Raw genomic sequence first — 26,801 nt, forward strand, 5'->3', positions numbered from 1 at the left:
GACGACGCAACAACCTATTGTTTGATTGGCTTTGTTCATACGCACACGAGCGTTAATTTGTTGGGTCTGAAACAAAAACACTTGAGCGTCGAGATTGCAGCCTCGAGCGAAACAAATGACATTCGCATCTGTAATTCTATTCTGAAGAGCCGAGTTATGAGGACTCGGCTCGGATGAGACTGGGTGTCGTGTAAAGTGATTTGATGAAATCTGCGGGAAGAATTAAACTCTTAAAGCCGTTAAAGCTGGGGCTATCGTGTAACTTTTTCTCCCCATATTTATTGTATATTTTTAATACACTTTTCTCTGCGAAACTTAATTAATTTTACAAAAGTGTTTGATACGTAGGATGATGTACCGCCTTTCTTATGATTTAAATTTAAACTACGTTTTTGTTAATTCTGTATAAGGTGTAAATTGTCGTATAATTGTTATCATCCATATATGAACTAATAAAATTGTAATTTGGCTGTCTTCTAACACTCTGATTTCTGCTGTTTACGATATAAATATTAGGATAAAGGTTGATAATATTGTGATATGAGTAATATTGTGATAGTTCTTTTTGAGAATTTATTACAATTTTATTGAGCGAGAGAAAGATCGTTTTTCTTTTTTTTTTGCGTCAACGTATTAAGGGAATGTTCGTGGACAAGTTGCTGCACAAAACCGGTCCTTCTCTCGCTCAGTAAAATTGTAATAAATTTTCAAAAAAAAAAAACTATCACAATATTACTCGTATCACAATATTACCAACCTTTACCCTGTATGGGTCCACACCTGTGGAGTAACGGTCAGCGCGTCTGGCCGCGAAACCAGGTGGCCCGGGTTCGATTCCCGGTCGGGGAAAGTTACCTGGTTGAGATTTTTTCCGGGGTTTTCCCTCAACCTAATATGAGCAAATTGCTGGGTAACTTTCGGTGCTGGACCCCGGATTCATTTCACCGGCATTATCACCTTCATCTCATTCAGACGCTAAATAACCGAAGATGTTGATAAAGCGTCGTAAAATAACCTCCTAAAAATACCCTGTATGATTTATATCTAGGTCTGATTTTCTTCTGTCACCTAATTACCTTATGACTCTTCTGTCTTGAATGGAATTCTTTTGTCTTTTCTATCTAGTCTGTAATAGATTTAATTGTGTGATTTTCTTCTGTCACCTGGTTACGTCTTATCATGAACCGACTCGGTTCCTTCCATTGGTTGAAAATTAAAACACCGAACCAGCAGTAAAGCCATGAATAGAGCAGCAGCAGCTGTAGTACACTGCTCCGTCGATTTAGTAGAATGCGTTTCAGTCTGAAGAAAGCAGAAAACAGTACAACGTGGTCTGTTGTGACGAGACTCCAAGTCGCTACATATCTCTAAGGCATCATGTAACAAAACATCCACGCTTACTTATTTTTGACCAATTTTTAGTTCTTGTATGTATAAATATCACTGCTAAATTCGAGATACTTTTGAGACCAAAATTAAAAAAAATAGGCTCCAGTATTTCACTAAAACCCAAAGCCTCAGCCAGTTTTCAAGTAAATTCAAAATTTCTATAACATTTGAACCCTAAGAGCACGTTCTTTAAAATGTTTGTAGCACAATTTTTATATTGGCTTCCATTTTTTAATAAACATTTACATTTTAAGAATGAATTTTGGAGGTACTTATATAGAAATATCAGGTCTATTCTTCAAAAGCAACAAAATAATACATTTATAGTATAGAGAAAAGTTTCCTAATAGCCTAGAGAATATGTGTACCAAATATCATGCACGTAACATTAATAATTCCGAAGATATAGGCCTACAATTTTCTATATCGAATAAAAGGAAATATTAAATTGCCGGTAAATTTCAGTCAAAGTTTAGTGTCATTTAAAATGACGTGTGCACCTGAGCTTTATAGATGGCTTCACGGCAGCTGACGAGACCATAAATGCGCATTAAATTTTACGTACCTAATGTACATTTCACATATCGAAGGGCATTTTAAAGGGGGAAAAATTGAAAATGCACTGGTCTTTCGCCATATTTAACCATCCTCTCTCATTAATAGAATACTAGGATGCATTCTGGGACAAGATGAATATGTGGAGATACCAAGAATACTAGAATGCATTCCGGGACAAGATGAATATGTGGAGATATCAAGAATACTAGAATGCATTCCGGGACAAGATGAATATGTGGATTTACCAAGAATACTAGAATGCATTCCGGGACAAGATGAATATGTGGAGTTACTAAGAATACTTGAATGCATTCCGGGACAAGATGAATATGTGGAGATACCAAGAATACTTGGATACATTCCGGGACAAGATGAATATGTGGAGATACCAAGAATGCTAGAGTGCATCCCGGGACAAGATGAATATGTGGAGATACCAAGAATACTAGAATGCATTCCGGGACAAGATGAATATGTGGAGATACCAAGAATACTAGAATGCATTCCGGGACAAGATGAATATGTGGATTTACCAAGAATACTAGAATGCATTCCGGGACAAGATGAATATGTGGAGTTACTAAGAATACTTGAATGCATTCCGGGACAAGATGAATATGTGGAGATACCAAGAATACTTGGATACATTCCGGGACAAGATGAATATGTGGAGATACCAAGAATATTAGAATTCATCCCGGGATAAGATGAATATGTGGAGATACCAAGAATACTAGAATGCATTCTGGGATAAGATGAATATGTGGAGATACCAAGAATATTTGGATGCATTCCGGAACAAGATGAATATGTAGAGATACCAAGAATACTAGAATGCATTCCGGGACAAGATGGATATGTGGAGATACCAAGAATACTAGAATGCATTCCGGGACAAGATGAATATGTGGATTTACCAAGAATACTAGAATGCATTCCGGGACAAGATGAATATGTGGAGTTACTAAGAATACTTGAATGCATTCCGGGACAAGATGAATATGTGGAGTTACTAAGAATACTTGAATTCATTCCGGGACAAGATGAATATGTGGAGATACCAAGAATACTTGGATACATTCCGGGACAAGATGAATATGTGGAGATACCAAGAATATTAGAATTCATCCCGGGATAAGATGAATATGTAGAAATACCAAGAATACTAGGATGCATTCTGGGACAAGATGAATATGTGGAGATACCAAGAATGCTAGAGTGCATTCCTGGACAAGATGAATATGTGGAGATACCAAGAATATTAGAATTCATCCCGGGATAAGATGAATATGTGGAAATACCAAGAATACTAGGATGCATTCTGGGACAAGATGAATATGTGGAGATACCAAGAATACTTGGATGCATTCCGGGACAAGATGAATATGTGGAGATACCAAGAATACTAGAATGCATTCTGGGATAAGATGAATAAGTGGAGATACCAAGAATACTGGGATGCATTCCGGAACAAGATGAATATGTGGAGATACCAAGAATACTTGGATGCATTCCGGGACAAGATGAATGTGTGGAGATACCAAGAATACTTGGATGCATTCCGGGACAAGATGAATATGTGGAGATACCAAGAATACTAGAATGCATTCTGGGATAAGATGAATATGTGGAGATACCAAGAATACTTGGATGCATTCCGGAACAAGATGAATATGTGGAGATACCAAGAATACTTGGATGCATTCCGGGACAAGATGAATGTGTGGAGATACCAAGAATACTAGAATGCATTCCGGGACAAGATGAATATGTGGACATACGAAAAATACTTGGATGCATTCCGGGACAAGATGAATATGTGGAGCTAAGTTGAGCATAATGATTGTATTACTCTCCGTAACTGAGACCTGTCTTGGAGAGGGGCTCAGATAATAAATGCAGTACTGAAAAGTTTTAGGATATGTATGTATGTATGTATGTATGTATATATGTATGTATGTATGTGTATATATATATATATATATATATGAAAGTTAGTGGGAAGTCAGATTTCAGCATAGACACCGTGGAAAAATTAAATATACATTTTCTTTTTATAAAATCCTTTCTACAGCTGATACACTACTAAGATTGTTGAATATCCGGGTTTCGAGCAGGCAACCTCACTCGTACCTAGGCTAGCTCCTTCACGTGTTGCCCGTCGACGATTAGGTAATGTTATGGGATGAAAATGAAATGGAAATCAAGTGGAATTAAGTTGTTGTCTAACATGGGAAAACTGGAGAACCTCTAGGAAAATTTTAACTACAAGCTTGTCCTCCAAATATGTCACTACGAATTTTTCAATGAAAATTTCCAGGCCTGACCGAGACTCGAACCCGGACCACCTGCGAAGTTCTGACCGCAGAAAAAAAAGAGACCAACAGGAGAAAATGCCGAATTTGTGTTAGTAGCTGACGAACGTTGGATATATTATTGAACTGACATTGAAATTCGAAGAGTACTGTGTTGGATCCCATTATCGGTACCTTATAATAGACCACGGCCAGTCGTCGCATTGCGCAGCGGGTAGACCCATGCGCGAATGTATAATTAGCTTACAACAGAAATTTATTACGTCACAACATAAATGAACCCCGTTTCATTGTTTTCATAACGTAAAATCACTGGAAAATTAATAATCCCGCTTCATGTTGACAAACACGGCAGTGTTTACACAGGTATGAACATAACTCTAAAAAGTGAACGGCGTTTTGTTCTCTCTCTTGTTTCAAAATTTTGACACCAGAATGCATCACAGCATTGCAGCGATGCAGCATTCACTTGTCAGGTCAAAATGACGTGCCCAGCAACCGGCTCGTTTGTCAGGGGAATTTATTCTCTTTACGCGCAACTTCGAACACCGTGAAAAATTAGAGAAACAAAGGTAAAATTCATATCATAAATAATAAACAGATGAAAAATGAGAATTTCCTTTTACATTAAATTTCAGTCATCTTAAATGAACGTACAAAATAAATGACAGTGAGGTGAAATATGAGATAGCGAATTGAGGTTATCTGCTGCTCCACTGTCTGTTTCGTGGCCACATATAATACTATCCGCGAAACGTTTCTTGATCCTTCGGCTCCGTAGTGTTCAATCGATAAGGTTCGAATATCTTCGTCGACAAGAAGTGGCAACCACTAAACACTAAAATTGAATCTCATACGCATTCGCCGACACATCTGATGGTATAATTGCAAAGCCTTGAATATTGTGGTTATTGATTGTTGTTTAATACATACTTACTTGCGGCTTTTAAGGAGACCGGAGGTTTATTGCCGCCCTCACATAAGCCCGCTATCGATCCCTATTCTGAGCAAGATTAATCCCGTCTGTACCATCATATCCCACCTCCCTCAAATCCATTTTAATATTATTCTCCCATATACGTCTCGGCCTCCCCGAAGGTCTTATTCCCTCCGGCCTTCCCATTAACACTCTATATGCATTTCTGGATTTCCCCATACGTGCTACATGCCCTGCCCATCTCAAACGTCTGGATTTAATGTTCCTAATTATGTCAGGTGAAGAATAAAGTGCATGCAGTTCTGCGTTGTGTAACTTTCTCCATTCTCCTGTAACTTCATCCCTCTTAGCCCCAAATATTTTCTTACGCATCTTATTCTCAAACACTCTTAACCTATGTTCCCCTCTCAAAGTGGGAGTCCAAGTTTCACAACCATGCAGAAGAGCCGGTAATGTAATTGTTTTTTAAATTCTAATTTTCAGCTTTTTTGAGAGCAGACTGGATGATAACAGTTTCTCAACCGAATAATAACAGACATTTCCCATATTTATTCTGCGTTTAATTTCCTCCCGAGTGTCATTTATATCTGTTACTGTTGCTCCAAGATATTTGAATTTTTTTACCTCTTCGAAGAATAAATTTCCAATTATTATATTTCCATTTCGTACAATATTCTGGTCACGAGATATAATCATACGCTTTGTCTTTCGGGATTTACTTCTAAACCTATCTGTTTTCTTGCTTCAAATAAAATTCCCATGTTTTCTCTGATAATTTGTGGATTTTCTCCTAACATAATCACGTCATCCGCATAAATAAGGAGCTGATGTAACTCGTTCTATTCCAAACCCTCTCTGTTATCCTGGACTTTCCTAATGGCATATTCTTGAGCAAAGTTAAAAGTAAAGGTAATAGTACTTTTCCATCTCCTTGCTTTAGCCCGCAGTGAATTGGAAAAGCGTCTGACGGACTCTGCTGTACGTTTCACTGAGACACATTTTAATTAATCGAACTAGTTTCTTGGGAATATAAAATTTAATAAGAATATTATATATAGCTTCTCTCTTAACAGAATCGTATGCCTTTTTGAAATCTAAGAATAACTGATGTACTGTACCCTTATACTCCCATTTTTTTTCTTCAATCACCATTTTCTGTGCGGATCTTCTGAAAGAGAACTAAAGAAGAGACTAGAGAAGAGTTTTGTGTGGAGTGTGGCATTGAATATTGGCAGAAACATGTACATTATGACGAAGTGAAGGGAAACGACTAAAGCATTTGAAATGTGAATCTGGAGAAGAATAGAACGTGTGAAATGGATAGCCAGAATAAGAAATGGAGCTGTATTGGAAAGAGTGGGTGAAGAAAGAATGATGCCGAAACTGATCAGGAAGATAAAAATAAATTGGTTCGGTCACTGGGTATAAAGGAACTGCCTACTGAAGGATGCAGTGGAAGGAATCGTGAACGGGAGAAATATTCGGCACAAAAGAAGATATCGTATGATAGACAACATTGAGATGTATTATCGCGTGCGGAGACTATGAGGAAGGCGGAAAATGGGAAGATTGGAGAATCCTGAATTTGCGGTGTAGGACCTGCCCTTGGGCAGAAAACTATGAATGAATGAACAGCCTACAATATTCAACCCCGGATACATTGCAGCATCTTGATTTTCTGTGCCAGTCACAATATTTTCATCTGATTTCTTTCTTCATCCGTTAGGTACCTCTGCAGTCTCTCAAGACGTCGTACAGATACTCGTACATCTGCAATATAATTCGAGGCTAATTCCAGGAATATCTATCCGCAGAATAGAGTATTTTATGCAAAAGAACACAACTATAGAGTATTCGGACCTTAAATTGCAGTAGAGCAAAGAATGGAAACTATTCGTCTCTTTCCTTCTCATGAATTTCACCGTAAGCGCTATCCTGTTCTAATCTAACGAGCTTGCCACATTTCCGTAAAATATATAGTAATTGATTAAAACAAATGAATATAGAGTTACATAGAGAATTTGAAGCTGCATCTGTTGGCGTTAATGAAAAATGTCTTTCGAAGTAATTAAGAGTTAAAATGTCAATATAATGAAAATTTACTCCAAATGCAAAATCTTCGCTACACGAAACATATCTCGTCGTAACTCCTATATTAAAGCCGTTAGAAAATTTTCCTTTTTACTGTTGATGAAGAAACATTCACTTGAATGATAAAAAAAAAATGCAAAATATCTCTTGCTTTTTAGTCATAGTCAGAAATTGTTACACGAAAACACGAAAAAGTCAGCCAGCGGAAAACTTTTTTCGGCGTTGTCTATACATGGGGTCAAAGCGGAAGAAATGTCCTTCGAAGATGGAAGTTATTTTTAAAACAAACCCCACGTCTGTAGCTCATTTAGTTCCAGATTTATGATTTAGAAAAGGATGGATATCTGTTCTGTTTCATTTTGATAACTCTTACAGCTATCGTACAACATACATTCGAATTTTCCCTCATTGAGAACACGGAATCATATACATTTTAATCTTGAAACGGTCACGTACATTGACGATCATAATTATTTTTATAGTGTAATATAGTATACAATTATATACAAGAAAGGATAGTAATTTTATGTGTGCGTGTGTTAGTACTTGTGCGTAGAGTTTCTTAAAGTAAAACTTGTGGAAGATAAAATAAGATATAGGCCTATATGATATCAGAGTGTAAAATGGATTCTCAAATTAAGAAGAAACGTTTCATAGATAACCTTATGTATTTGTGGCTTTTCGCTTAAGCAACTCTTGCGCGCATTCTTCTGCAGTTGACGTAGCAACAACGCACTCCATAAGCGCTGTACCGCAATTTAAGGTCCGAATACTCTATAGCCGATAATATTTTCCCTTGAGTTGTCTGATTCAAGAGAAGCATACTTTTAAATGCTGTGATTCTCTGGTATGAAAACGCTGTTTTATTTCTCATCCTAGGAAAACAGTTTATTACTGCATAAAGATTTCATCCTCCTATAATCCATGGCCTTCAGCCGGTTTTGAACCCGCAAACTTTAGATCCAGTAACAATTCTGGTGACGATTAAACCACCGAGGAAGACGCTTCATTCCGTTCTCTCACTGCTTCTTGGAAAATAGGTCCGAGTTTGATTCCTAACTTGTGCTTTATAGGCGACTGTGGAGGGAGGTTTTCTCGAGCATCCACTTGTAATCGACTTAAAGTTGTTTAGTTACTTCCTATAATTGCGTATTTATTTATTCCACGCTCTCTCCCTTTACCTCTATATCCGAGAGTTTCCCATCTTGCCGCTAGGAGCGCTGTGTCTTGCCTGATAGATGGAGCGATCCATCAATTTCACACGAATAAACAAGACGAAAAGCTCCACTCCCTCCATAAAGAGGGAGGGGTTGGCAGCCCCGAGGCGCATTCAGATGAGGGCGCAGACCATGCATGAACGACGTTAAACTCCGGTCCAGGCATGATCGGCGATATCCGGGCTCACTCATCGACGTAGAGATCTCTCTATCTCACTCTCTCTCGTTTTATTTTTTAACTGTTACCTGTTCGTAGCACTATTCGTGCACTTACCTCAGGATACATGTTTCTCCTATAATAATCCATACTTTATTTTTACCACCTCATTATTACCGCCCGGTTAGGAAACGGTTAGCCATTACAGTATCGTTGTTGCCACATACGATGTGAATCGGTAATTTCATTAAGACTCACAGAAAATAAAAATTATACAGTATGTTCCTATTTACAAACTTTGAGGACTAGTGCGGTGGATCGTAACGAGCAAGGGACGAAGATGCGAAACATGTAGGGATGGATTGAGGGATTTATGTTTATAAAACACTTAATATGCCACTCTTTGCAGATCACATGATATTAATTCAAGATAATGAGAATAAACTACAAATAAAGACGTATAAATTACAAAAATTTTACTATTTCAACAGAAAAATGAATGATTATGGCTTTTAGAGGGAAAGGCACAATAAGATCAAAGATAGTTTTAAACAGTAAAATAGTAGAGCAGGTTCGAAATAATTATCTGGGTTATAATGTAACAGACTGCCTCCGTGGTCTGTTGGTCAGCATGCTGGCTTCCAGATCAGGAGATCCCGGGTTCAATTCCCGGGCTCGGATCTCGGTGAATTTTTCTTGAAGAAGAGGAATTCCCTACGTGTCTGGAAATTTGTATGAATGTGAGTATGCTTGTGAGTGTGCCGGGTTAATATTAATTAACCAATCATCAAAATATAAAATACATCAGGACTGTCGCTGGGCAGTAACCTGAACACACGTTTCAGCGTCACATTGTTGACAAGTAACTCTATCTGTTAGCACAACCATAACGCATCTAATAGATACTATAGAGTTACCAACAATGAAAAAAAAAAACATAATGTAACATATGAAAATATCAACGAACAAATAAGGAATAAACTAAACTTACACATTTACGAAGTAATAGCAAATACATTAAGAAGAAAACAAACTAATTTAAAATTATTTTAAAACAATGGTTGCTCCGGTTTTATTATATGGTTATGAAACATGGACTATGAGGGAGACAAATTGTAATCAAATGGGGCCTACAAGCAGCAGAAATAAATAGACCTACCTTCGAAAAGTAAAGGATGTACTAGATTAGGCCAAATTGAAAATCAATAAATACGAAAAGATAATCTGTTGTTAAATGAAAAAAATTACTATATGTAGAGAAAAGTTTAAAAATCACCTCTTGAGAATGAATAATAGACGCATACCACTACAAACATATTATATATTTCAACCTTCTGATTATAGACACGTAGGAAGACCTGCAAGATGACGGCACGAAAAATGAGGCCGGAACAGGAGAGCTCTCCTAATTCTCTGGTAAATTTCATGTTCATAAGTTAATTAAGTAGTAAAATATCGCTGCAATCGAAAAGTGTACGGAATAAATTTGAATAAGGAATAAAAAAGTTTCCTTCCCAGGTAGGATTCGAACCACGAAAGTCTTAGTTACCAGTCTATCGTGCTCTGAAGTGAACAAGGCTCTGAAATCAGCTACAAGGGTCGGTCCGGATTTTTTTTTGTCACTACTATACAAAGTATTTTAAGACAATATACGTAATGCCATTTTATATCAAAATTCTTTTGCTATGGATAATAAAATAATATTTTTGCTGTTTGATTGAATAATAACGCCTAATCTGCTGCAACCTGCACAGTGAATGAGTGTAAGAAGTTGCCGCCTTACACGGCAAATGACATTTCCTCAAACGCAGCACCTTAATGAAAGCGACAAGCAAAATCTGTTCTTGAAATTTCGTGCCAATTCGCATTTAAATTTAGAACTTAATTTTGTTTTCTCATCATAAGGAGTCTGAAATGAAAAAAAAGTCATACCTTTACTTCAAATCTCAAACATCCTTATAATCCCAACAATGCTCACAATAACACTCACGAACAGCGTAAGCGTTTTACGCAGTTATAGGGATTCGATGATTCCCTTTCACTTTTTGACGTCAGTTCGGGTATACGACTACGATTCGAGCATGACCTTGAGTTGACGCCGCGCATGCGCGAGACGCGGGTGGGGGCCTGCGGCGACTGGTGGCCATTTTGGGCGATGGACGAAAATTTCCGGGCAGTATATATCGCGATTTCGATGTGCTAGCGCTGTGATTTTGGTGCCAAACAAAAGAGCACATCGAGATCTATTTAAGCTAGACGTATTCACGTAAAACCCTCGATCTTGTTTCCGACAGAGCTACACCCCGATCTTTTTATTTCTACTTCGCTCTTTAGAATTTTATTATTACCGTATAAGTGACTAGTACGTGAAACTTTATTTTCCGTAGCTATTCTTTCGTGCGATATACAGAAAGTTCAACTCTAGCTATGAATAAAAGTGTACACACAAATTAAGTTCCAGAAAACAGTGACTCTTTTATCGATACTCTGTATAACAATGAAACCAGGGTTCTAAAAAGACAACACAAACGACGTCTCCATGATGAGATTTTAAGAACAGTTGCCAGGTACATTCTACAAGATAAAAAGAGGAATGACGACAAACTTGAATATACAGTGTCTATTAGAGACGGTTTGAAATAGACAAAAGAACTACTATCGAACATATTTACTAGATACAAAACCATATAATACGAAGACTAGCGTGTATCTAATTGAACAGGCAGAAAAGAGTTTGACTTGTTCTAGAAAGAGACTGAGAGATCAAATAAAGACGTAACGTTGCAAGTCTCTCTAACGTGATGTTGGCAAACGTAATTACAACTATAATAGCTATTTTCAAACCAGCTATAGATTATTCTGCATTGTTTGTGAAGGAGACAAAGACGACTAAAAACTTGTGCATCAGATTACACTAGAAGGCATGCTCTTGTATAGTTTACGAATCTCTAGCAGTTTGAAGTGAAACTTGTGAACTGACTTTGGAACGCGTCCGCGTCTCACTGCTGCTGCAATAAGCTGTTGTCGGAATTGAATTAATTCGGAAATGACTGTCTTTGCTCTGGTACGCGGTCCCTGGGGGCGGACAGAAAGGTCTCTGCTTTTTGAGTTAAATTGAGTCACGCCGACTCTACAATCAACATTTTAAAACAGAGTTCTCTGAAGATGGACTTTCCATTTGCGCTCTGAATTTCGGCATGTAGACAAGAGCTGCAAAGCATCCTGCATGACGATTTCCTTGACAGTGTTACAACGGCTCAAGTCCGTGCAGGCACAATTTCGAGCTGTTGCTTATTTATTTTTCCTCTTGTAATTGAGAGTACTACAACGAAAGGATGACAATATACGTAGAAGACCACGGTTGTGATATTTTTACAGTGGTCAAGAATGCTTGAAATTACAGCATGATACGCTATCTGCGACCTTTGCGAATAAAACATCTAATCGATAATTGAATAAGTGCGGGTCTTCTTACTTTATACCCTAAGAGTGAAAACTAACCATTTTCCCCTGTTAGTACATAGGGTAAAAGTTGGTAATATTGTGATACGAGTAATATTGTCATAGTTCTCCTGAGAATTTATTACAATTTCACTGAGCGAGAGGAAAATCGGTTTTTTGCGTCAACGTATTAAGGGGAGAGGATGTTATTTTTTTTATTTTTTCCTATTTGGTGTAAAATATTAATTTTTTATGCAGAGAGCTCATAGCTGTAGCAACTCAACCAAAAATAAATATTAAAAAAAAATTATTTGGGGGCCCAGATTTGAAAAAAAAAAAAACATACCCAATGCAGGATTTTACTAAAACCGATATATCTAAACCATTTTTAAATGTAGATTCATCCAGTTTTTTTGCAATGTACTTGCAAAAACATGCTCTACAAACTGTCTGTAACACAATGTTGATATAAATCCCTGCGTTTGTAAAATAAACAATTAAAATTTAATAACAATTTTCTTAATTCCTTTCTTGCAAAGAAACGTACGTAGTTTTGAAATGAAATCAATTAACAAAATTTTGTTACAGAGAAAAGTAATAGTCTAAAGAATGTGTGTTCTAAAATTCATGCATGTATCTTTAGTAGTTCAGAAATTATATCCATTTTTGTCTGGCAATGTAGCAAAAAAAAATGAAGTTACTGGAAACCGATAAAAGAGGGCGTGTGATTTAAAAATCCATAGCGCAGGAAGTTTAAAAATGGCGTCTCAACATCCGATAAGGCCACAAATGCCCACGAAATGTTATGCAATGCATTCCACACATATCAAAGAGTAATTATTTTAAACAAAAATTTTTTTTTTTGAAAATTCAATTTACCGGAAACAACAATAAAAGGGGGCGAGTGATTTAAAAATCCATAACGCAGGAAGTTCAAAAATGGCGTCTCAACATCTGATAAGGGTACAAATACCCACAAAATATTATGCTTTGCATTCCACACATATCACAGAGTATTTTAAAGATTTTTTTTTAAATCTACTCATTTTTCACCAAAAAATACCATCCTCTCCCTTTAAGGGAATGTTCTTGGACAAGTTTCTGCAAAAAATCGGCCCTTCTCTCGCTCAGTAAAGTTGTAATTAATTCTCAAAAAGAACTATCACAATTTTACTCGTATCAGAATATTACCAACTTTTACCCTATGCTAGTGGGTTATAGTGAATTTCTAAATTGTCAGGTTGAATTTTCTTTTTCCAACTTTGTTTCGAATTTCAGTGCAGACAAATACAATTGGCAGTTACTTTCTAGCTGTTATGTTGACAATAATTTGTCTTTGAAAACGCTGCCAGTGTCCATGAAACTAAAGTTACTAGCTAGAGTCATTTAAATTTTTAACGAAATTAATAGACTATTATTAATATTAATAATATCAGTATTAATAAATAATGCAGTATGTCTAATAATTCATAAACAATACACATTTGAAAGTGGTATTCGGTTTTCGGAGTTCGTACTAATCATTTCATGTGCTCAAGCAAAATATATTTTTAGGTTAAGTCTCATGGAACGTAAACTGTTCACTCAAACCATTGTATTAATAATAGTTTATTGCAAAACAACCTCCTGAAATTACAGGCTGCCAAAATGCCAAGGTATAACATTATACAATATTAATAGTAATAAATTATTAACAATTTAAAAATTAATATAAAATCATAGTTTAGGAAATGAGTTACAATAAAAGTAATAATAAATTGCAATTTAAATAAAATTCAGTCTTCCCCTAAACACTGTTATACAGGTTATTTTTAATATGTGCAACGACCCTCTTAAATACGATAACAGTTTTCTTAATTTTAGTAACAGGTAGTTCGAGACGCTTCCATACTTCCACAAAATGGCGCGCTACAGTGCCGCGTGCGCCCACCATCAATCCAAACATCTCTATCTTAGTCAGTCTGTATATTCATTCTTATAATATGATAATGTTGGCACATAAATATTCTTTTTTTTCGGTGTTTACTTCCTCAGGCTGACCTTTATGGTTTCAAATCGAACACTAAGGTCGAGGATATAACTTTCAGAACATTTTTCTTTAAAAGCTATTATATCAATTCTACGGAAGTTACCGTTAAAAGCGAGGCCGTGAACTTCTTCATAAACAGTAATTTTTTTTTAAGTTCTTCTTAAATAAAGGAACGAACCCAATGCGATGGTGACGAGTGTTTCTTAGCAGCTCGCCGTGCGGATAGAACCCAAGAATATGGCCAAAACAAAGTGTATTTTAATATCAAATCAATCAATCAATCACGAATTGATTGATTGATATTTTTTTCACTACATAGCATTGTGAATTTACTTGCTTTGGTGATATCTAATAACAGTTGCCAACATTCATATAGCCATATTAGCTTCTTAGGAAATAATCATACGTGAACCTCACTAAAGTTTTAGGAAAATTTTTTTACAAGTATTTCGGTTTTTACTTCCTGTATATTATTCATCTGTTATAGCATGTTATCTGAGTATAACTAAAGAATCACTCTAAATAGATGGATTGTTGAGAGAATCCAATATGTATAAAGATGGAAGGAACATTTCAGCATGATGCTGTTTGTTAAAGAATATAAGGCCTCCATTACTGACTTCTTTCATGTTTTGACGGTCATTGTCAGTCTTTATATTTGGTTATACTTTACATAATCAAGTAAACGTTACATGAACACTGTATAAATAAGTATTAAAATAAAAATAAAATATAATATACATATGAAGAGGTAAGATATGGTTAAAGTAGTGTTAAAACTTCGTATGTCTAATTCCATTAAAATTACATAAAGATTGTGTTAACCAGTATTGCAATATGGCATTGAATATATTTACGGGCCTTTTTCAACATGAGACTTAAAATAAATCACTTTTCTCAATAGTTACTTTACAGATAGACCTGCAGTTTTTTTTATAGTTGATACGGTGCAGAAAATTAAACAGTGATAAGTTCATATGGAAAATGCCTGCTATTATTCGGTTGAGAAGCTTTTATCATCTAGTCTGCTTTCAAAAAATCTGAAAGTTAGGATTTATAAAACAGTTGTATTACCGGTTGTTCTGTATGGTTGTGAAACTTTGACTCTCAATTTGAGAGAGGAACAGAGGTTAAGGGTGCTCGAGAATAAGGTGGTTAGGAAAATATTTGTTGCTAAACGGGATGAAGTTACAGGAGAATGAAGAAAGTTACACAACGTAGAACTGCACGCATTGTATTCTTCACCAAACATAATTAGGAACATTAAATCCTGACGTTTGAGATGGACAGGGCATGAAGCACGTACGGGTGAATCCAGAAATGGGTATAGTGTGTTAGTTGGAATACTTGAGGGGAAGAAGACCTGAGACGTAGATGGGAGGCTAATATCAAAATGGGTTTGAGGGAGGTGGGATATGATGCTAGGAACTGGATTAATGTTAATTAGAATAGGGACCGATGATGGGCTTATGTGAGGGCAAAAATGAACCTCCGGGTTCCTTGAAGGTCATTTGTAAGTAATATGAAGATGCTAATATTGTCACTGATATTAAAATCAGAAGATTGGATTGGGTTGACCACATAGTGAAGATGGATAGTAATTCAGTAATTACCAAAAATTATATTAGATGCAAAACCAAGTGGGGAAAGGATAGTTGGAAGATCTAAGTTACGGTGGTTGGAAGATTTCCAGGATGATTTTGCTGAAGTGGGGATAAAGGGATGGAGACAGAAGTCACTGGAAAAGAATGATCATCTGTTTTTAAAGGTGATCGAGGCTAAACTCAAAGGGCCGTAGTACCATAGATGACGATGGTGATAGTGATGCTAATCTATCATCCTATCATTTGAGTAATAAATTGCACCTTTCAGCCCCACGTGCTGGAAAGGAATTCGACTCAGCCAGGTTGGCATAATTCCAAAAAAAGTCTTGATCGTATCTACTTGCCACCAGCCAATCTCTGCCAGCAATTGGATGAGTGATTTCTTATGGTATAGTAACTTAGAGTTCAATTCCAGGAATAACCGAAAATGTAATGTAGCAATACGATGCAATTATGATACGTAATACAGTATACAAGTTGTGGTCCGGGGATCCCGCGTTCCCTCGAACTGCTGCATTTTTATAGCGAACAAATATAATTACTGGCAGGCAAAACAATTGCCAAGTGGGGCTTGTAAATCTGTATTTACTTTTATTGTTATTTGCTCGTAATTTAATTTGTTGCTTTTGTTTGTTTTCTCCCGCAAAATGGTTGGGTAAAGGGTTGAACATTAGCACTGCAAGCGGGGGCATTCTTTGTTTGACTACATTTTACCGCATTCATTGGCCACATACATCGCTGTAGTGGTGAAGACGCCAACACCACGAATCTGGCTAATTACACAAGTTATTGCCTAGTATCCTCTGATTGAGGTTCTGGCTGATATGTAGGGTAAAGGTTGGTAATATTGTGATAGTTCTTTTTGAGAATTTATTACAATTTTACTGAGCGAAAGGAAGATCGATTTTTTGGGTCAACGTATTAAGAGATTGTTCGTGGACAAGTTTTACACAAAATCGATCCTTCTCTCGCTCAGTAAAATTGTAAAAAGTTCACAAAAACAACTATCACAATATTACTCGTATCCTTCACCTTACATCTATTATCAGACAGTACATCTCACTCGACGATATGTCTCAGTGGAAGAACACTTGTCTGTATGCATCTGAAGTCTGACTAGTGTAATATGTAGTTATTTGGTGATGTATGCAATGGAGGGAGAAAGGAACTGGCCACCCTACCCCATTATCTCCTGGCCTAGTTGCCTTATAAGTGGTGCCTTCTTGGTATCACTTATGAGGTTCAGACCTGTCTTCGGACAGTTGACTAAACAACAACAATAACATTGGCTAGTGTGATAACCAGGGACGGGTATTTATGGACGCGAAAATGACGACATAATAGATATACTCTTTACGAATTAAGTGATTCTGATTAATAATATGCAGATAAAACAATCACGACAAATCGCGAAATAGAGTTCTAATAGCGAAATGTGAACACATTCGCAAATTATTACTATTGCGTCATTTTATAGCGAATTTCATATTGAGTTTTTTTTTCGTATTTTTTTTTCACTTGAATTTGTTACATATCCAAGTAGGCTACGTTACATGGTATTCCAGGTGTTCTGATTACATTAGTGAACTCAAAAGACTGAGAAGTCAACATTTCACTAATAATTTGAAAGTGTTAATTTGAGGGCTGCAAGTTGTTTTCGTTTTTTTAATGAATGTGTATTAAACGCAGTCTCAATCCAACAAATATTGTCTATTGGCCATACCGCACCTTTACCAGAATCCAACTAACCTTTAATGTTAATTATTTGGAAAGTAATATTCATACTGAGTTAATACTCCAGTGCCAAAATAACTGTATTTTCCAAAATTTCCATTAATCCCCGCCAAGAGTAGAAATCAACCAATCAATCTTCAATAATCTCCGCCGACCCCAATATAAAAAAAAAACAAATGATAAAATTAATCTCCATACATGCTTGTCCCTGGTGTTGATGGTTATGATGATAATTGTAAAGGAAGGATTTGGGCAAGTACGGTGAACTAGTTGAAATAAAAATAATGTGGCAGTGTGATATAGTCACAGTTGTTCCCATAAATTATTTGCAGTTGGTGTTATCCCAAAATTGTACAAAAAAAAGTTCTTAATACCTGCAATTCCATAGTCAACTTTCCGATCATCTAGTGCTGAAAAAGAAATGAAATAGCATGATCTTGCTGATAAACCAATTACTTAGGAATACCATCTAATCATCCCTGCGGTATGTGAGTGGTTATACCTCCAGCCTATAACGCAGGCTGCTCGAGTTCGAGTCCCGGTCAAGTCAGGGATTTTTCATTGAAAAATCCATAGTGACACTTGTGGCGGACAAGGTCGCAGTTGGGGTTTTTCTCGGGGTTCTACCCATCTTAGACATCTACATCATTCCGTCACCTTTTCGTTATCATTCCGTATATTCCCCGATCGCCGTCGGCTGGCGACGCACTTACGGGGCTGGCCTGTGGACGAAGGGAGAGTTGCCTGCTCGAAACCTGGGTACGCAGCGACCTTACTGTAGTCAGCCGGTGTGGTTTGGGAATGCGTCTAGCTTAAGGGTTAGCGTAATAGATCGTAATAGGTCGCAGTGCTGGGCCATAGTGCCCTCTCCCGTAAATTCCATTCCAGTTTCATTCTATTCCATAGAGTACCAAGTATAAACAACAATTAAATGCTGATGATGGTGTGTAATAGTAATAATAATAATAATAATAATAATAATAATAATAATAATTTACTTACTTTCTGGCTTTTAAGGAACCCGGAGGTTCATTGCCGCCCTCACATAAGCCCGCCATTGGTCCCTATCCTGAGCAAGATTAATCAATTCTCTATCATATCCCACCTCCCTCAAATCCATTTTAATATTATCTTCCCATCTACGTCTCGGCCTCCCTGAAGGTCCTTTTCCCTCCGGCCTTCCAACTAACACTCTATATGCATTTCTGGATTCGCCCATACGTGCTACATGCCCTGCCGATCTCAAACGTCTGGATTTAATGTTCCTAATTACGTCAGGTGAAGAATACAATGCTTGCAGTTCTGTGTTCTGTAACTTTCTCCATTCTCCTGTAACTTCATCCCTCCTAGCCCCAAATATTTTCCTAAGCATCTTATTCTCAAACACCCTTAACCTATGTTCCTCTCTGAAAGTGAGAGTCCAAGTTTCACAACCATATAGAACAACCGGTAATATAACTGTTTTATAAATTCTAACTTTCAGATTTTTTGACAACAGACTGGATGATAAAAGCTTCTCAACCGAATAATAACAGGCATTTCCCATATTTATTCTGTGTTTAATTTCCTCCCGAGTATCATTTATATTTGTTACTGTTGCTCCAAGATATTTGAACTTCCCCACCTCTTCAAAAGATAAATTTCCAATTTTTATATTTCCATTTCGTACAATATTCCCGTCACGAGTCATAATCATATACTTAGTCTTTTCGGGATTTACTTCCAAACCTATCCCTTTACTTGCTTCCAGTAAAATTCCCCTGTTTTCCCTAATCGTTTGTGGATTTTCTCCTAATATATTCACGTCATCCGCATAGACAAGCAACTGATATAACCCGTTCAATTCCAAACCCTCTCTGTTATCCTGGACTTTCCTAATGGCATACTCTAGACTCTAGAGCAAAGTTAAAAAGTAAAGGTGATAGTGCATCTCCTTACTTTAGCCCACAGTGAATTGGAAACGCATCTGACAGAAACTGACCTATACGAACTCTGCTGTACGTTTCACTGAGACACATTTTAATTAATCGAACTAGTTTCTTGGGAATACCAAATTCAATAAGAATATCGTATAAAACTTCTCTCTTAACCGAGTAATAATAATAATAGTAATAATAATAATAATAATAATAATAATAATAATAATAATAATAATAATGGCAGGAATAGTAAGAATGAGAAGAAAGAACGAGAATGAAGAAACTCGCAGAGTTGTTATATGGACCTACGTCACGCGTCTTCTCGTCTGTTGTGAGACAACAGTACTCCGGCAATTCTGTAGTCTACTTGAAGCGCACTTTTCCTTCAGTATAGCTTTTATGTGAATTGTATTAAGAATTACAGTCACTAATGTACTGATTGTTAAAGTAAATTTGTGATTTCAATTATTTCTGTGTATTAACTTAAAATACAGTAGCCTATGCTGCAAAACAAACCCAAGTACAGTACGATTATTTAGTCCTGACACTCGCCGGCAATGCGCGCCTTGGTCAGGCGACTCCATTTAGTTACGCCAAGGAGAGTTTGGGTTAGTCACTCGCTTGCCTTCGGAGCGATCGGTTGTCTTGCGTGCGGTATGTTTCTTGTACAGTTAAGGGGAGAGGATGTTATTTTTTTCAACTTTTTCCTATTTGGTGTAAAATATTATTTTTTTGTATGTAGACAGCTCATAGCTGTAGCAACTCAACCAAATATAAATAGGCTATTTTGAAAAAAAGAAATTATTTGGGGCCCAAATTTGAAAAAAAATATATATCCAATGCAGGATTGTACTAAAACCGACATATCTAAACCGTTTTTAAAGATAGATTCAAACAGTTTTTTGCAATGTATTTACAAAGGCATGTTGTACAAACTGTCTGTAACAGAATTTTGATATTAGTCCCTACGTTTGTAAAATAAACAATTTAATTTAATAACAATTTTCTGATTTCCTTCCTTGCAAACAAACGGACGTATTTTTAAAAGTGAAATCAATTAACAAAATTCTGTTACAGAGAAACGTTTCCTAATAGTCTAAAGAATGTGTGTTCTAAATTTCATGCATGTGTCTTTAATAGTTCAGAAATTATATCCATTTTTGTCTGGCAATGTAGCAAAAAAAAATGAAGTTACTGGAAACCGATAAAAGAGGGCGTGTGATTTAAAAATCCATAGCGCAGGAAGTTTAAAAATGACGTCTCAACATCCGATAAGGGCACAAATACTCACAAAATGTTATGCAATGCATTCCACACATAACAAAGAGTATTTTAAAGATTTTTTTTTGAAAATTTAATTTACCGGAAACAACATAAAAAGTGGGCAAGTGATTTAAAAATCCATAACGCAGGAAGTTTAAAAACGGCGACTCAACATCCGATAAGGGCACAAATACCCACAAAATGTTATGCTATGCATTCCACACGTATCACAGAGTATTTTAAAGAAAATTTTGTTGTTTTGAAAATCTACTCATTTTTCACCAAAAAATACCATCCTCTCTCCTTGAGCTGTACTGCATTCCTTTACCGACCGCTCGCCCTTATCTCTACTCCGGAGCTCTCTCCACTACTCTTATTACTTCCCCTCTTTCGCGTCGCCGAGCTGTCAGGACTAAATAATCGGTCTGTACTGTATTTATTTTATATGATAATTTGACATAGGCCTATTGTACATATATTCAGCGTTGAGGTTAGTGCTGTAATTATGATTCTCACAACAGAGGATAAGGTGTTTATCGTCGAGCATTATTTCCGGCCAGGAGCCGCCACTGTTGGTTAGCATACATCTGTTTCGGTCTTACTGGCCAAACGGTCTGTTTCCTTTTGGCTTACATGTTCTTTTATTTTTGTCGCTATAATACAGTATTTTCCGCGATTCTGTCTGTGGGATTTCCAGTTAGCTCTGTGCTTCGTTAATCCGTTTACCGACCTCATCTCTGTCGCTTGTTTTCTGGAGATGACCTTCCTAGTCAGGCTTCACGTCTCACTGCCATATAGCAACACAGATATTTTATGACCGAACAAAATCTGAGCTCTGTCTCATGTTTAGTCTTCGCTTTTAAAGACCTCCTAACTGTACAGCACGTAATTTTCAACTTTCATGTAATTTAGTTCGTATCTTGATCCGTATCACGTGATAACGTCGCTTCCCGTGTACTGAAAATGTGGCAGTTATTTTGTGTTATGAATTAATTACAGTTTTTTTACTCCTACGGAAAATTTTCATTGTATGCTACTGTTTTTGTTTTAGTTGTTGATATGTTTTTATTCTATTATTCGTTGTGTGTAAAATATTAACTGACTGGAACATAACAGTATTGTTATATTGTTCCTATCGAGTCATTCAGCAGCGTTGCCAACCCTAGGGATTTATTCCCAGTTCTAGGGAATTTGAGTGCCATCTGGGGATATAGGGATATTTTATCCCAAATTCATTGTTTCTAAGGATTTCTTGATTTTTCCTTAAAACTAAATCTTTTTTTTTTCATGTTCTACCTATTTTAATTTTTATATTTAAAATTTGAGTTACATATTTTCTTATATTTATATTTCCTAACAAGAACAAAAAGGTGACTTTCTATTTGTATCATATCCCTCATTGCTATTAGACAAGAAGAATTGTCTCCAGAGATTATGTGTCGGTTGTACTTGATATTAATTATAATTTTGTTAATACAAACTCAGAGTAAAAATTCCGACAATATTCGTGTCTCAGAAATTGTTTGCTTCAAACACGATAATTCCGTTATTTTGTAACTGCAATGCAGGTAGCATAGGGCAATTGTTTGCACAAACACTTCTACCCCTACAGAAAGTTGAAACACAATGCGAAACCCTTATTGAGTTTGTCAGCTCGTCTTCCTAGCATATGAAATACATACTTTTTCTGGAATTCGCCCCCCTCATCCCTTCGCCATGGCTATATTGTGTGCAAGCAAGAGAGTAACTATCTTTCTCTTTCTAAAATTTTGTAACCCTATTACAATAGTGGTCAACCTGCTGTTCTGTTGCAGTTTCTTTACTGAGTTTCTAGATGAAGCTCGTGTGTTTAGGTTTCTGTGGTCTGTGAAAAAAGTTAAAACTCCATTATGTCAGAGGCCTATGAGAATTTGAGAAGTAAACTCGGTGAAACATTTGGATTTAAATTGAACTATCATGGAGAAGTGCTTGACAGAAAAAAATTCGTGTATAGTGATGCAGGAAACATTGTTACTAAACGTAAAGCAGCTCTTAATTCGGAGCATGTGAATGCATTCACATGTTTAAAATCATGAATGAAGCAGTATTAACCAGGTGAGTCTTCATACTTTTTTTTTATTTGTCTTTGTCTCAAAAATCCCCGGAGAACTGAAACACTAAATTATAAGCCTACATACTAAACATGTTAGTAAATAACTAAAATAGTATTATTTGGAATACAAGGATACAATATATACATATGTAGCCTACTAAACTTATATTTTATACTTATGCTTATCACCAGACACAAATTAAATTTAACAATAATTGTGTGTTACGGTATATTAAAACTTTTTTCAAATCGATCAAAACTCGATTAATCGATTAAATACTTTGATCGATCGACAGCATTACTTAATATGCAGATTGTCATAGAAAATAATATCTTATAGTAGCTATAATGGAAGTAAATTGTGTCGTTTACTTTGATTCGAAATGTCTTGTGCTACATGTAGTGAGTGTATCATAATCAACAAGTAGTTGGGGATGGCGCCGAGTGCCTCGGCCATATCGATCCTTGCCCCCCTACCCCCTTCCCTTCCCTTCCAAGGAATACGTTTGCAAAAACTCAACCACCAGTCGCAGGGTGGCGGCGGGGTGTGTGTTGCTGGGGTTACATTGTGATTTGCTGATAATTCTATCGATGAAAGTCTGTCCCACAAGTCGGGACGTCTACTTCAGATCCTCTCGGGGTCCGTTTGGTTGGATTCTGATCTCACACATCCAAGGGAGGGCACGGCGTTATAGCCCCCACTTTCTCTCACTTCCTCATTTCATTTTCTCGTTAGCACAGAAAATAGTGTAATGCTGCGAAAATTTGGCTTCGAGATTTTCACGGGAAAATACGTTAACAAATTTTCTCATGATGAATAAGTGATTTTTGGCATTCTGTTTGTCTTGGGCAGCGATTTTTCCTGAACTGTTGGACGGACTTATTTCATATTCGTATTTACGAGTCACTTTTTTCGTCACTGTATATATATATATATATATATATATATATATATATATATATATAGGGTTTTCCCTCAACCCAATATGAGCAAATGCTGGGTAACTTTCGGTGCTGGATCCCGGACTCACTTCACCGCCATTATCACCTTGATATCATTCAGACGCTAAATAACCTAGATGTTGATATAGCGTCGTAAAATAACCCAATAAAATAAAAGAATATATATATAACTAGTCTGATATACTGTAGGGGAGAGTCAGGTAGTATCGGACAGTGCGTTTCTTTCATCTACCACCATATGGTAGCACCTGAATGACAAGGTTACGTTTCTCTATGCGACATCACAGAAACGTAATCATGTCAATCAGGTACTATCATCGTGTGGTAGATGAAAGAAACTCACTGTCCGATATTAGCCGATGTCCGATATTACCCTACCTTCCCCTATATAATTTAATGCTACCTAGTTAAATAAATAAATAAATATATGTATACATACATACAGGGTGTTTCCGAGGTGGTGTTACAGAACTTTCAGGGATGATGGCGAAGGGCACATGTATCAATTTGAGATAAGGAACCTTGGTCCGGAAATGACCGAGTCGAAAGTTACAAACAAAAATAGTCGTGTGGAAATGACATAATTTTATTCCTCTGTACACCTTATTTATGTGTATTTATCTGTACATCTTACACATACTGTATTCATCTGACGTTGTTTACGTTGTCTATTTACAGTATTCCATTCAGTGCGCTGTCTGAGGGGTGGGGACAGGAAACTACACTAAAGCAATGCAGATAGCGTAATGTGTAACGGACATGGTCGGTCCTGATATGCACGTCTGTAGACAGCAGTGTATGTGTACAAGTTGCAGTGTCCAGTCGATCAGTCCTAGTGAAATGGAGGAGAACACGAGAGCGGAATAAGCAGATCTAATTATCGAATACGGATGAGCCAACAGTAGACAAGCTCACAGATTGTATCGGGCCTAGTACCCATGTAGGAGACATCCGACCCATACCATCTTTCCACGACTGTTCCAATGGTTAAGGGAAGGAGGGCATGTGGTGCCAAATTACAATTCCCTACAACTATTTTTGCTTATAACTTTCGACTCAGTCATTTCCGGACCATGGTTCCTTATCTCAAATTGATACATGTGCCCTTCGCCATCATCTCTGAAAGTTTGTAACTCCACCTCGGAAACACTCTGTATATACACACATTTATACATACATACATATATATATATAACTAGTCTCTTTGATATACTGTATACAATTTATTTATACCTGCATAGTTGGGACCGAATTAATATTGTACCTTTCTGAACCCCGCATCAAATTAGTACTGTATATTTCAGGTGTGTATCTGATGGGACCGAACTAGTATGTACCCGTTTTAGAGTACAGTCTTTCCGAGGGAACTGAAGATTCCAGTGAACAGAGAGACTTCCTGGCCAAATTACTTGATTGTGGGTGAATGTTGTACTGTATGATAAAAGAAACTGGTGAGTGGAAACAAAATATTGAATTTATTTAGTTACATATGAGAATTAATGAGTACAAGTCTGAAATTTGCGTATAGTTAAGTAGGGATGTAATGCAAAATATGCACTTGATAATAAGAATCCATTACCAGTTCAAACTATACAGAGTGGAACATAAGGCAGTACATTAATAATTGCAGGATGTGATTCCTTAAAATATAACGAACAAAAAAGTCTAATGCCATTTTGCTCGTTTTTGCGAGGTTTCTGAACAAATAATACATTTATGCCGACATTTCAATCGCGAATTTTACGAATACTGTTTAAAATACGGTTTAATTTCTTGTATAACAAAGAAGAGAACGTTTGTTATGTTCACGTTGCAGGAGCATTTTAATTAGAAAATTCACAGGTAACGAATTAATCGACTGAAGAAACATTGGAAATATTGATTGTCGAGTCACGTACAGAAGGTCTAAAAAGCTGGCATCGCTGTCGAGACGGCAGACGGTTTGCGTAGTACTCGCAACTGATCAGCTGTTGTGATGTTTACTTTGCATTAGTGTGCAGTTGGACGTACAGCGTATTTTAAACAGTATTCGTAAAATTCGCGATCTAAATGTCGGCATAAAAGTATTATTGCTTCAAAACCCTCACAAAAACGAGCAAAATGATGTTAAACTTTTTTGGTCGTTATATTTTAAGGAATCACATCCTACAATTAATGTACTACCTTATATCCCACCTTGTATATTATATCTTTCATATCTAAAAGCTCATCAATTGAATATAAAGAATTTAAAACTAGCCATTTATGAATTCTTGATTTAAAAGCAACAATATTTAATAATTTCAAATTATCAGGAAGTCTATTGTATAATTTTGGCCCAAGATATAAGTGACTATCTATACAACATAACTATGATGTTTGCAGTACAATACAAATTCACATACTGATAAAATATCTTTTGCGGTTACCAGAACTAAAGATGATGTAAATGTTCTCATATTCACAGAATTTTTATATCTCTCTAAGAAATTCCCCATAACAAGCTTAGTTTCCCTTCGAATGTTTTCTCTTAGTTCGTGTAGGGCTAGGGTATACAAGTTCTTGATGTAGTACGCTTTATCTTTCGTGTTGTGCCGAGGATAAAAATCGTGAAGTCGAGGGGCCATAAATTTCTACTGATTGCTCGGTCACCGAAAACGTCCCTTATGTCGCTCAAAATTTTATTGGCTATTGTAGAAGTGACAGAATTCTGTTAAAACAATGCATAAGACCGTATTTCAGTTAATTCAGAGGGAAACTGTTGAAGCATTCAGTTCTGTAAGACCATTTACAGTGTTATAATAGATCGGTCCTATTATTCTTTCACCTCGAATAGCAAATCGAACGCCGATTTTAGAATCACTAACAGAAATTTTGTAGAGCATATCTGTATCTCGTAATTCCCGTGTATGTTATTTTGCGAATTTATCTTTTCGTGAAGGTAAACCTAAGTTTTTTCCCGAAATAAAAAGCGGTGTAAGTTAATTTCTCCATCGTGAATCTGTTTCAGGATCCAGTTAGGCCCTATTAAAATGTAATATTGCGACAGGGTCAGTATAAGCGGTTCAACTAGGTAGTTACCTTGTAGAGTTACAACTTTAAGTGTTTTGTGG

At 36.5% G+C, this 26,801-nt stretch overlaps 1 long non-coding RNA gene across 1 annotated transcript in view; it reads left to right on the forward strand.

Moving 5' to 3' along the window:
* LOC138714997 (uncharacterized) overlaps positions 1–26,801 on the forward strand; it is a 935,649-nt gene that overhangs the window by 476,981 nt on the left and 431,867 nt on the right. Inside the window, exon 3 of the long non-coding RNA XR_011336146.1 lies at positions 25,014–25,160. This is a non-coding gene — a long non-coding RNA (uncharacterized lncRNA). The remainder of the gene's footprint in view (positions 1–25,013; positions 25,161–26,801) is intronic.

The sequence above is a fragment of the Periplaneta americana genome, chromosome 15 (genome assembly GCF_040183065.1).
Source record: "Periplaneta americana isolate PAMFEO1 chromosome 15, P.americana_PAMFEO1_priV1, whole genome shotgun sequence".
Taxonomy (NCBI): Eukaryota; Metazoa; Arthropoda; class Insecta; order Blattodea; family Blattidae; genus Periplaneta; species Periplaneta americana.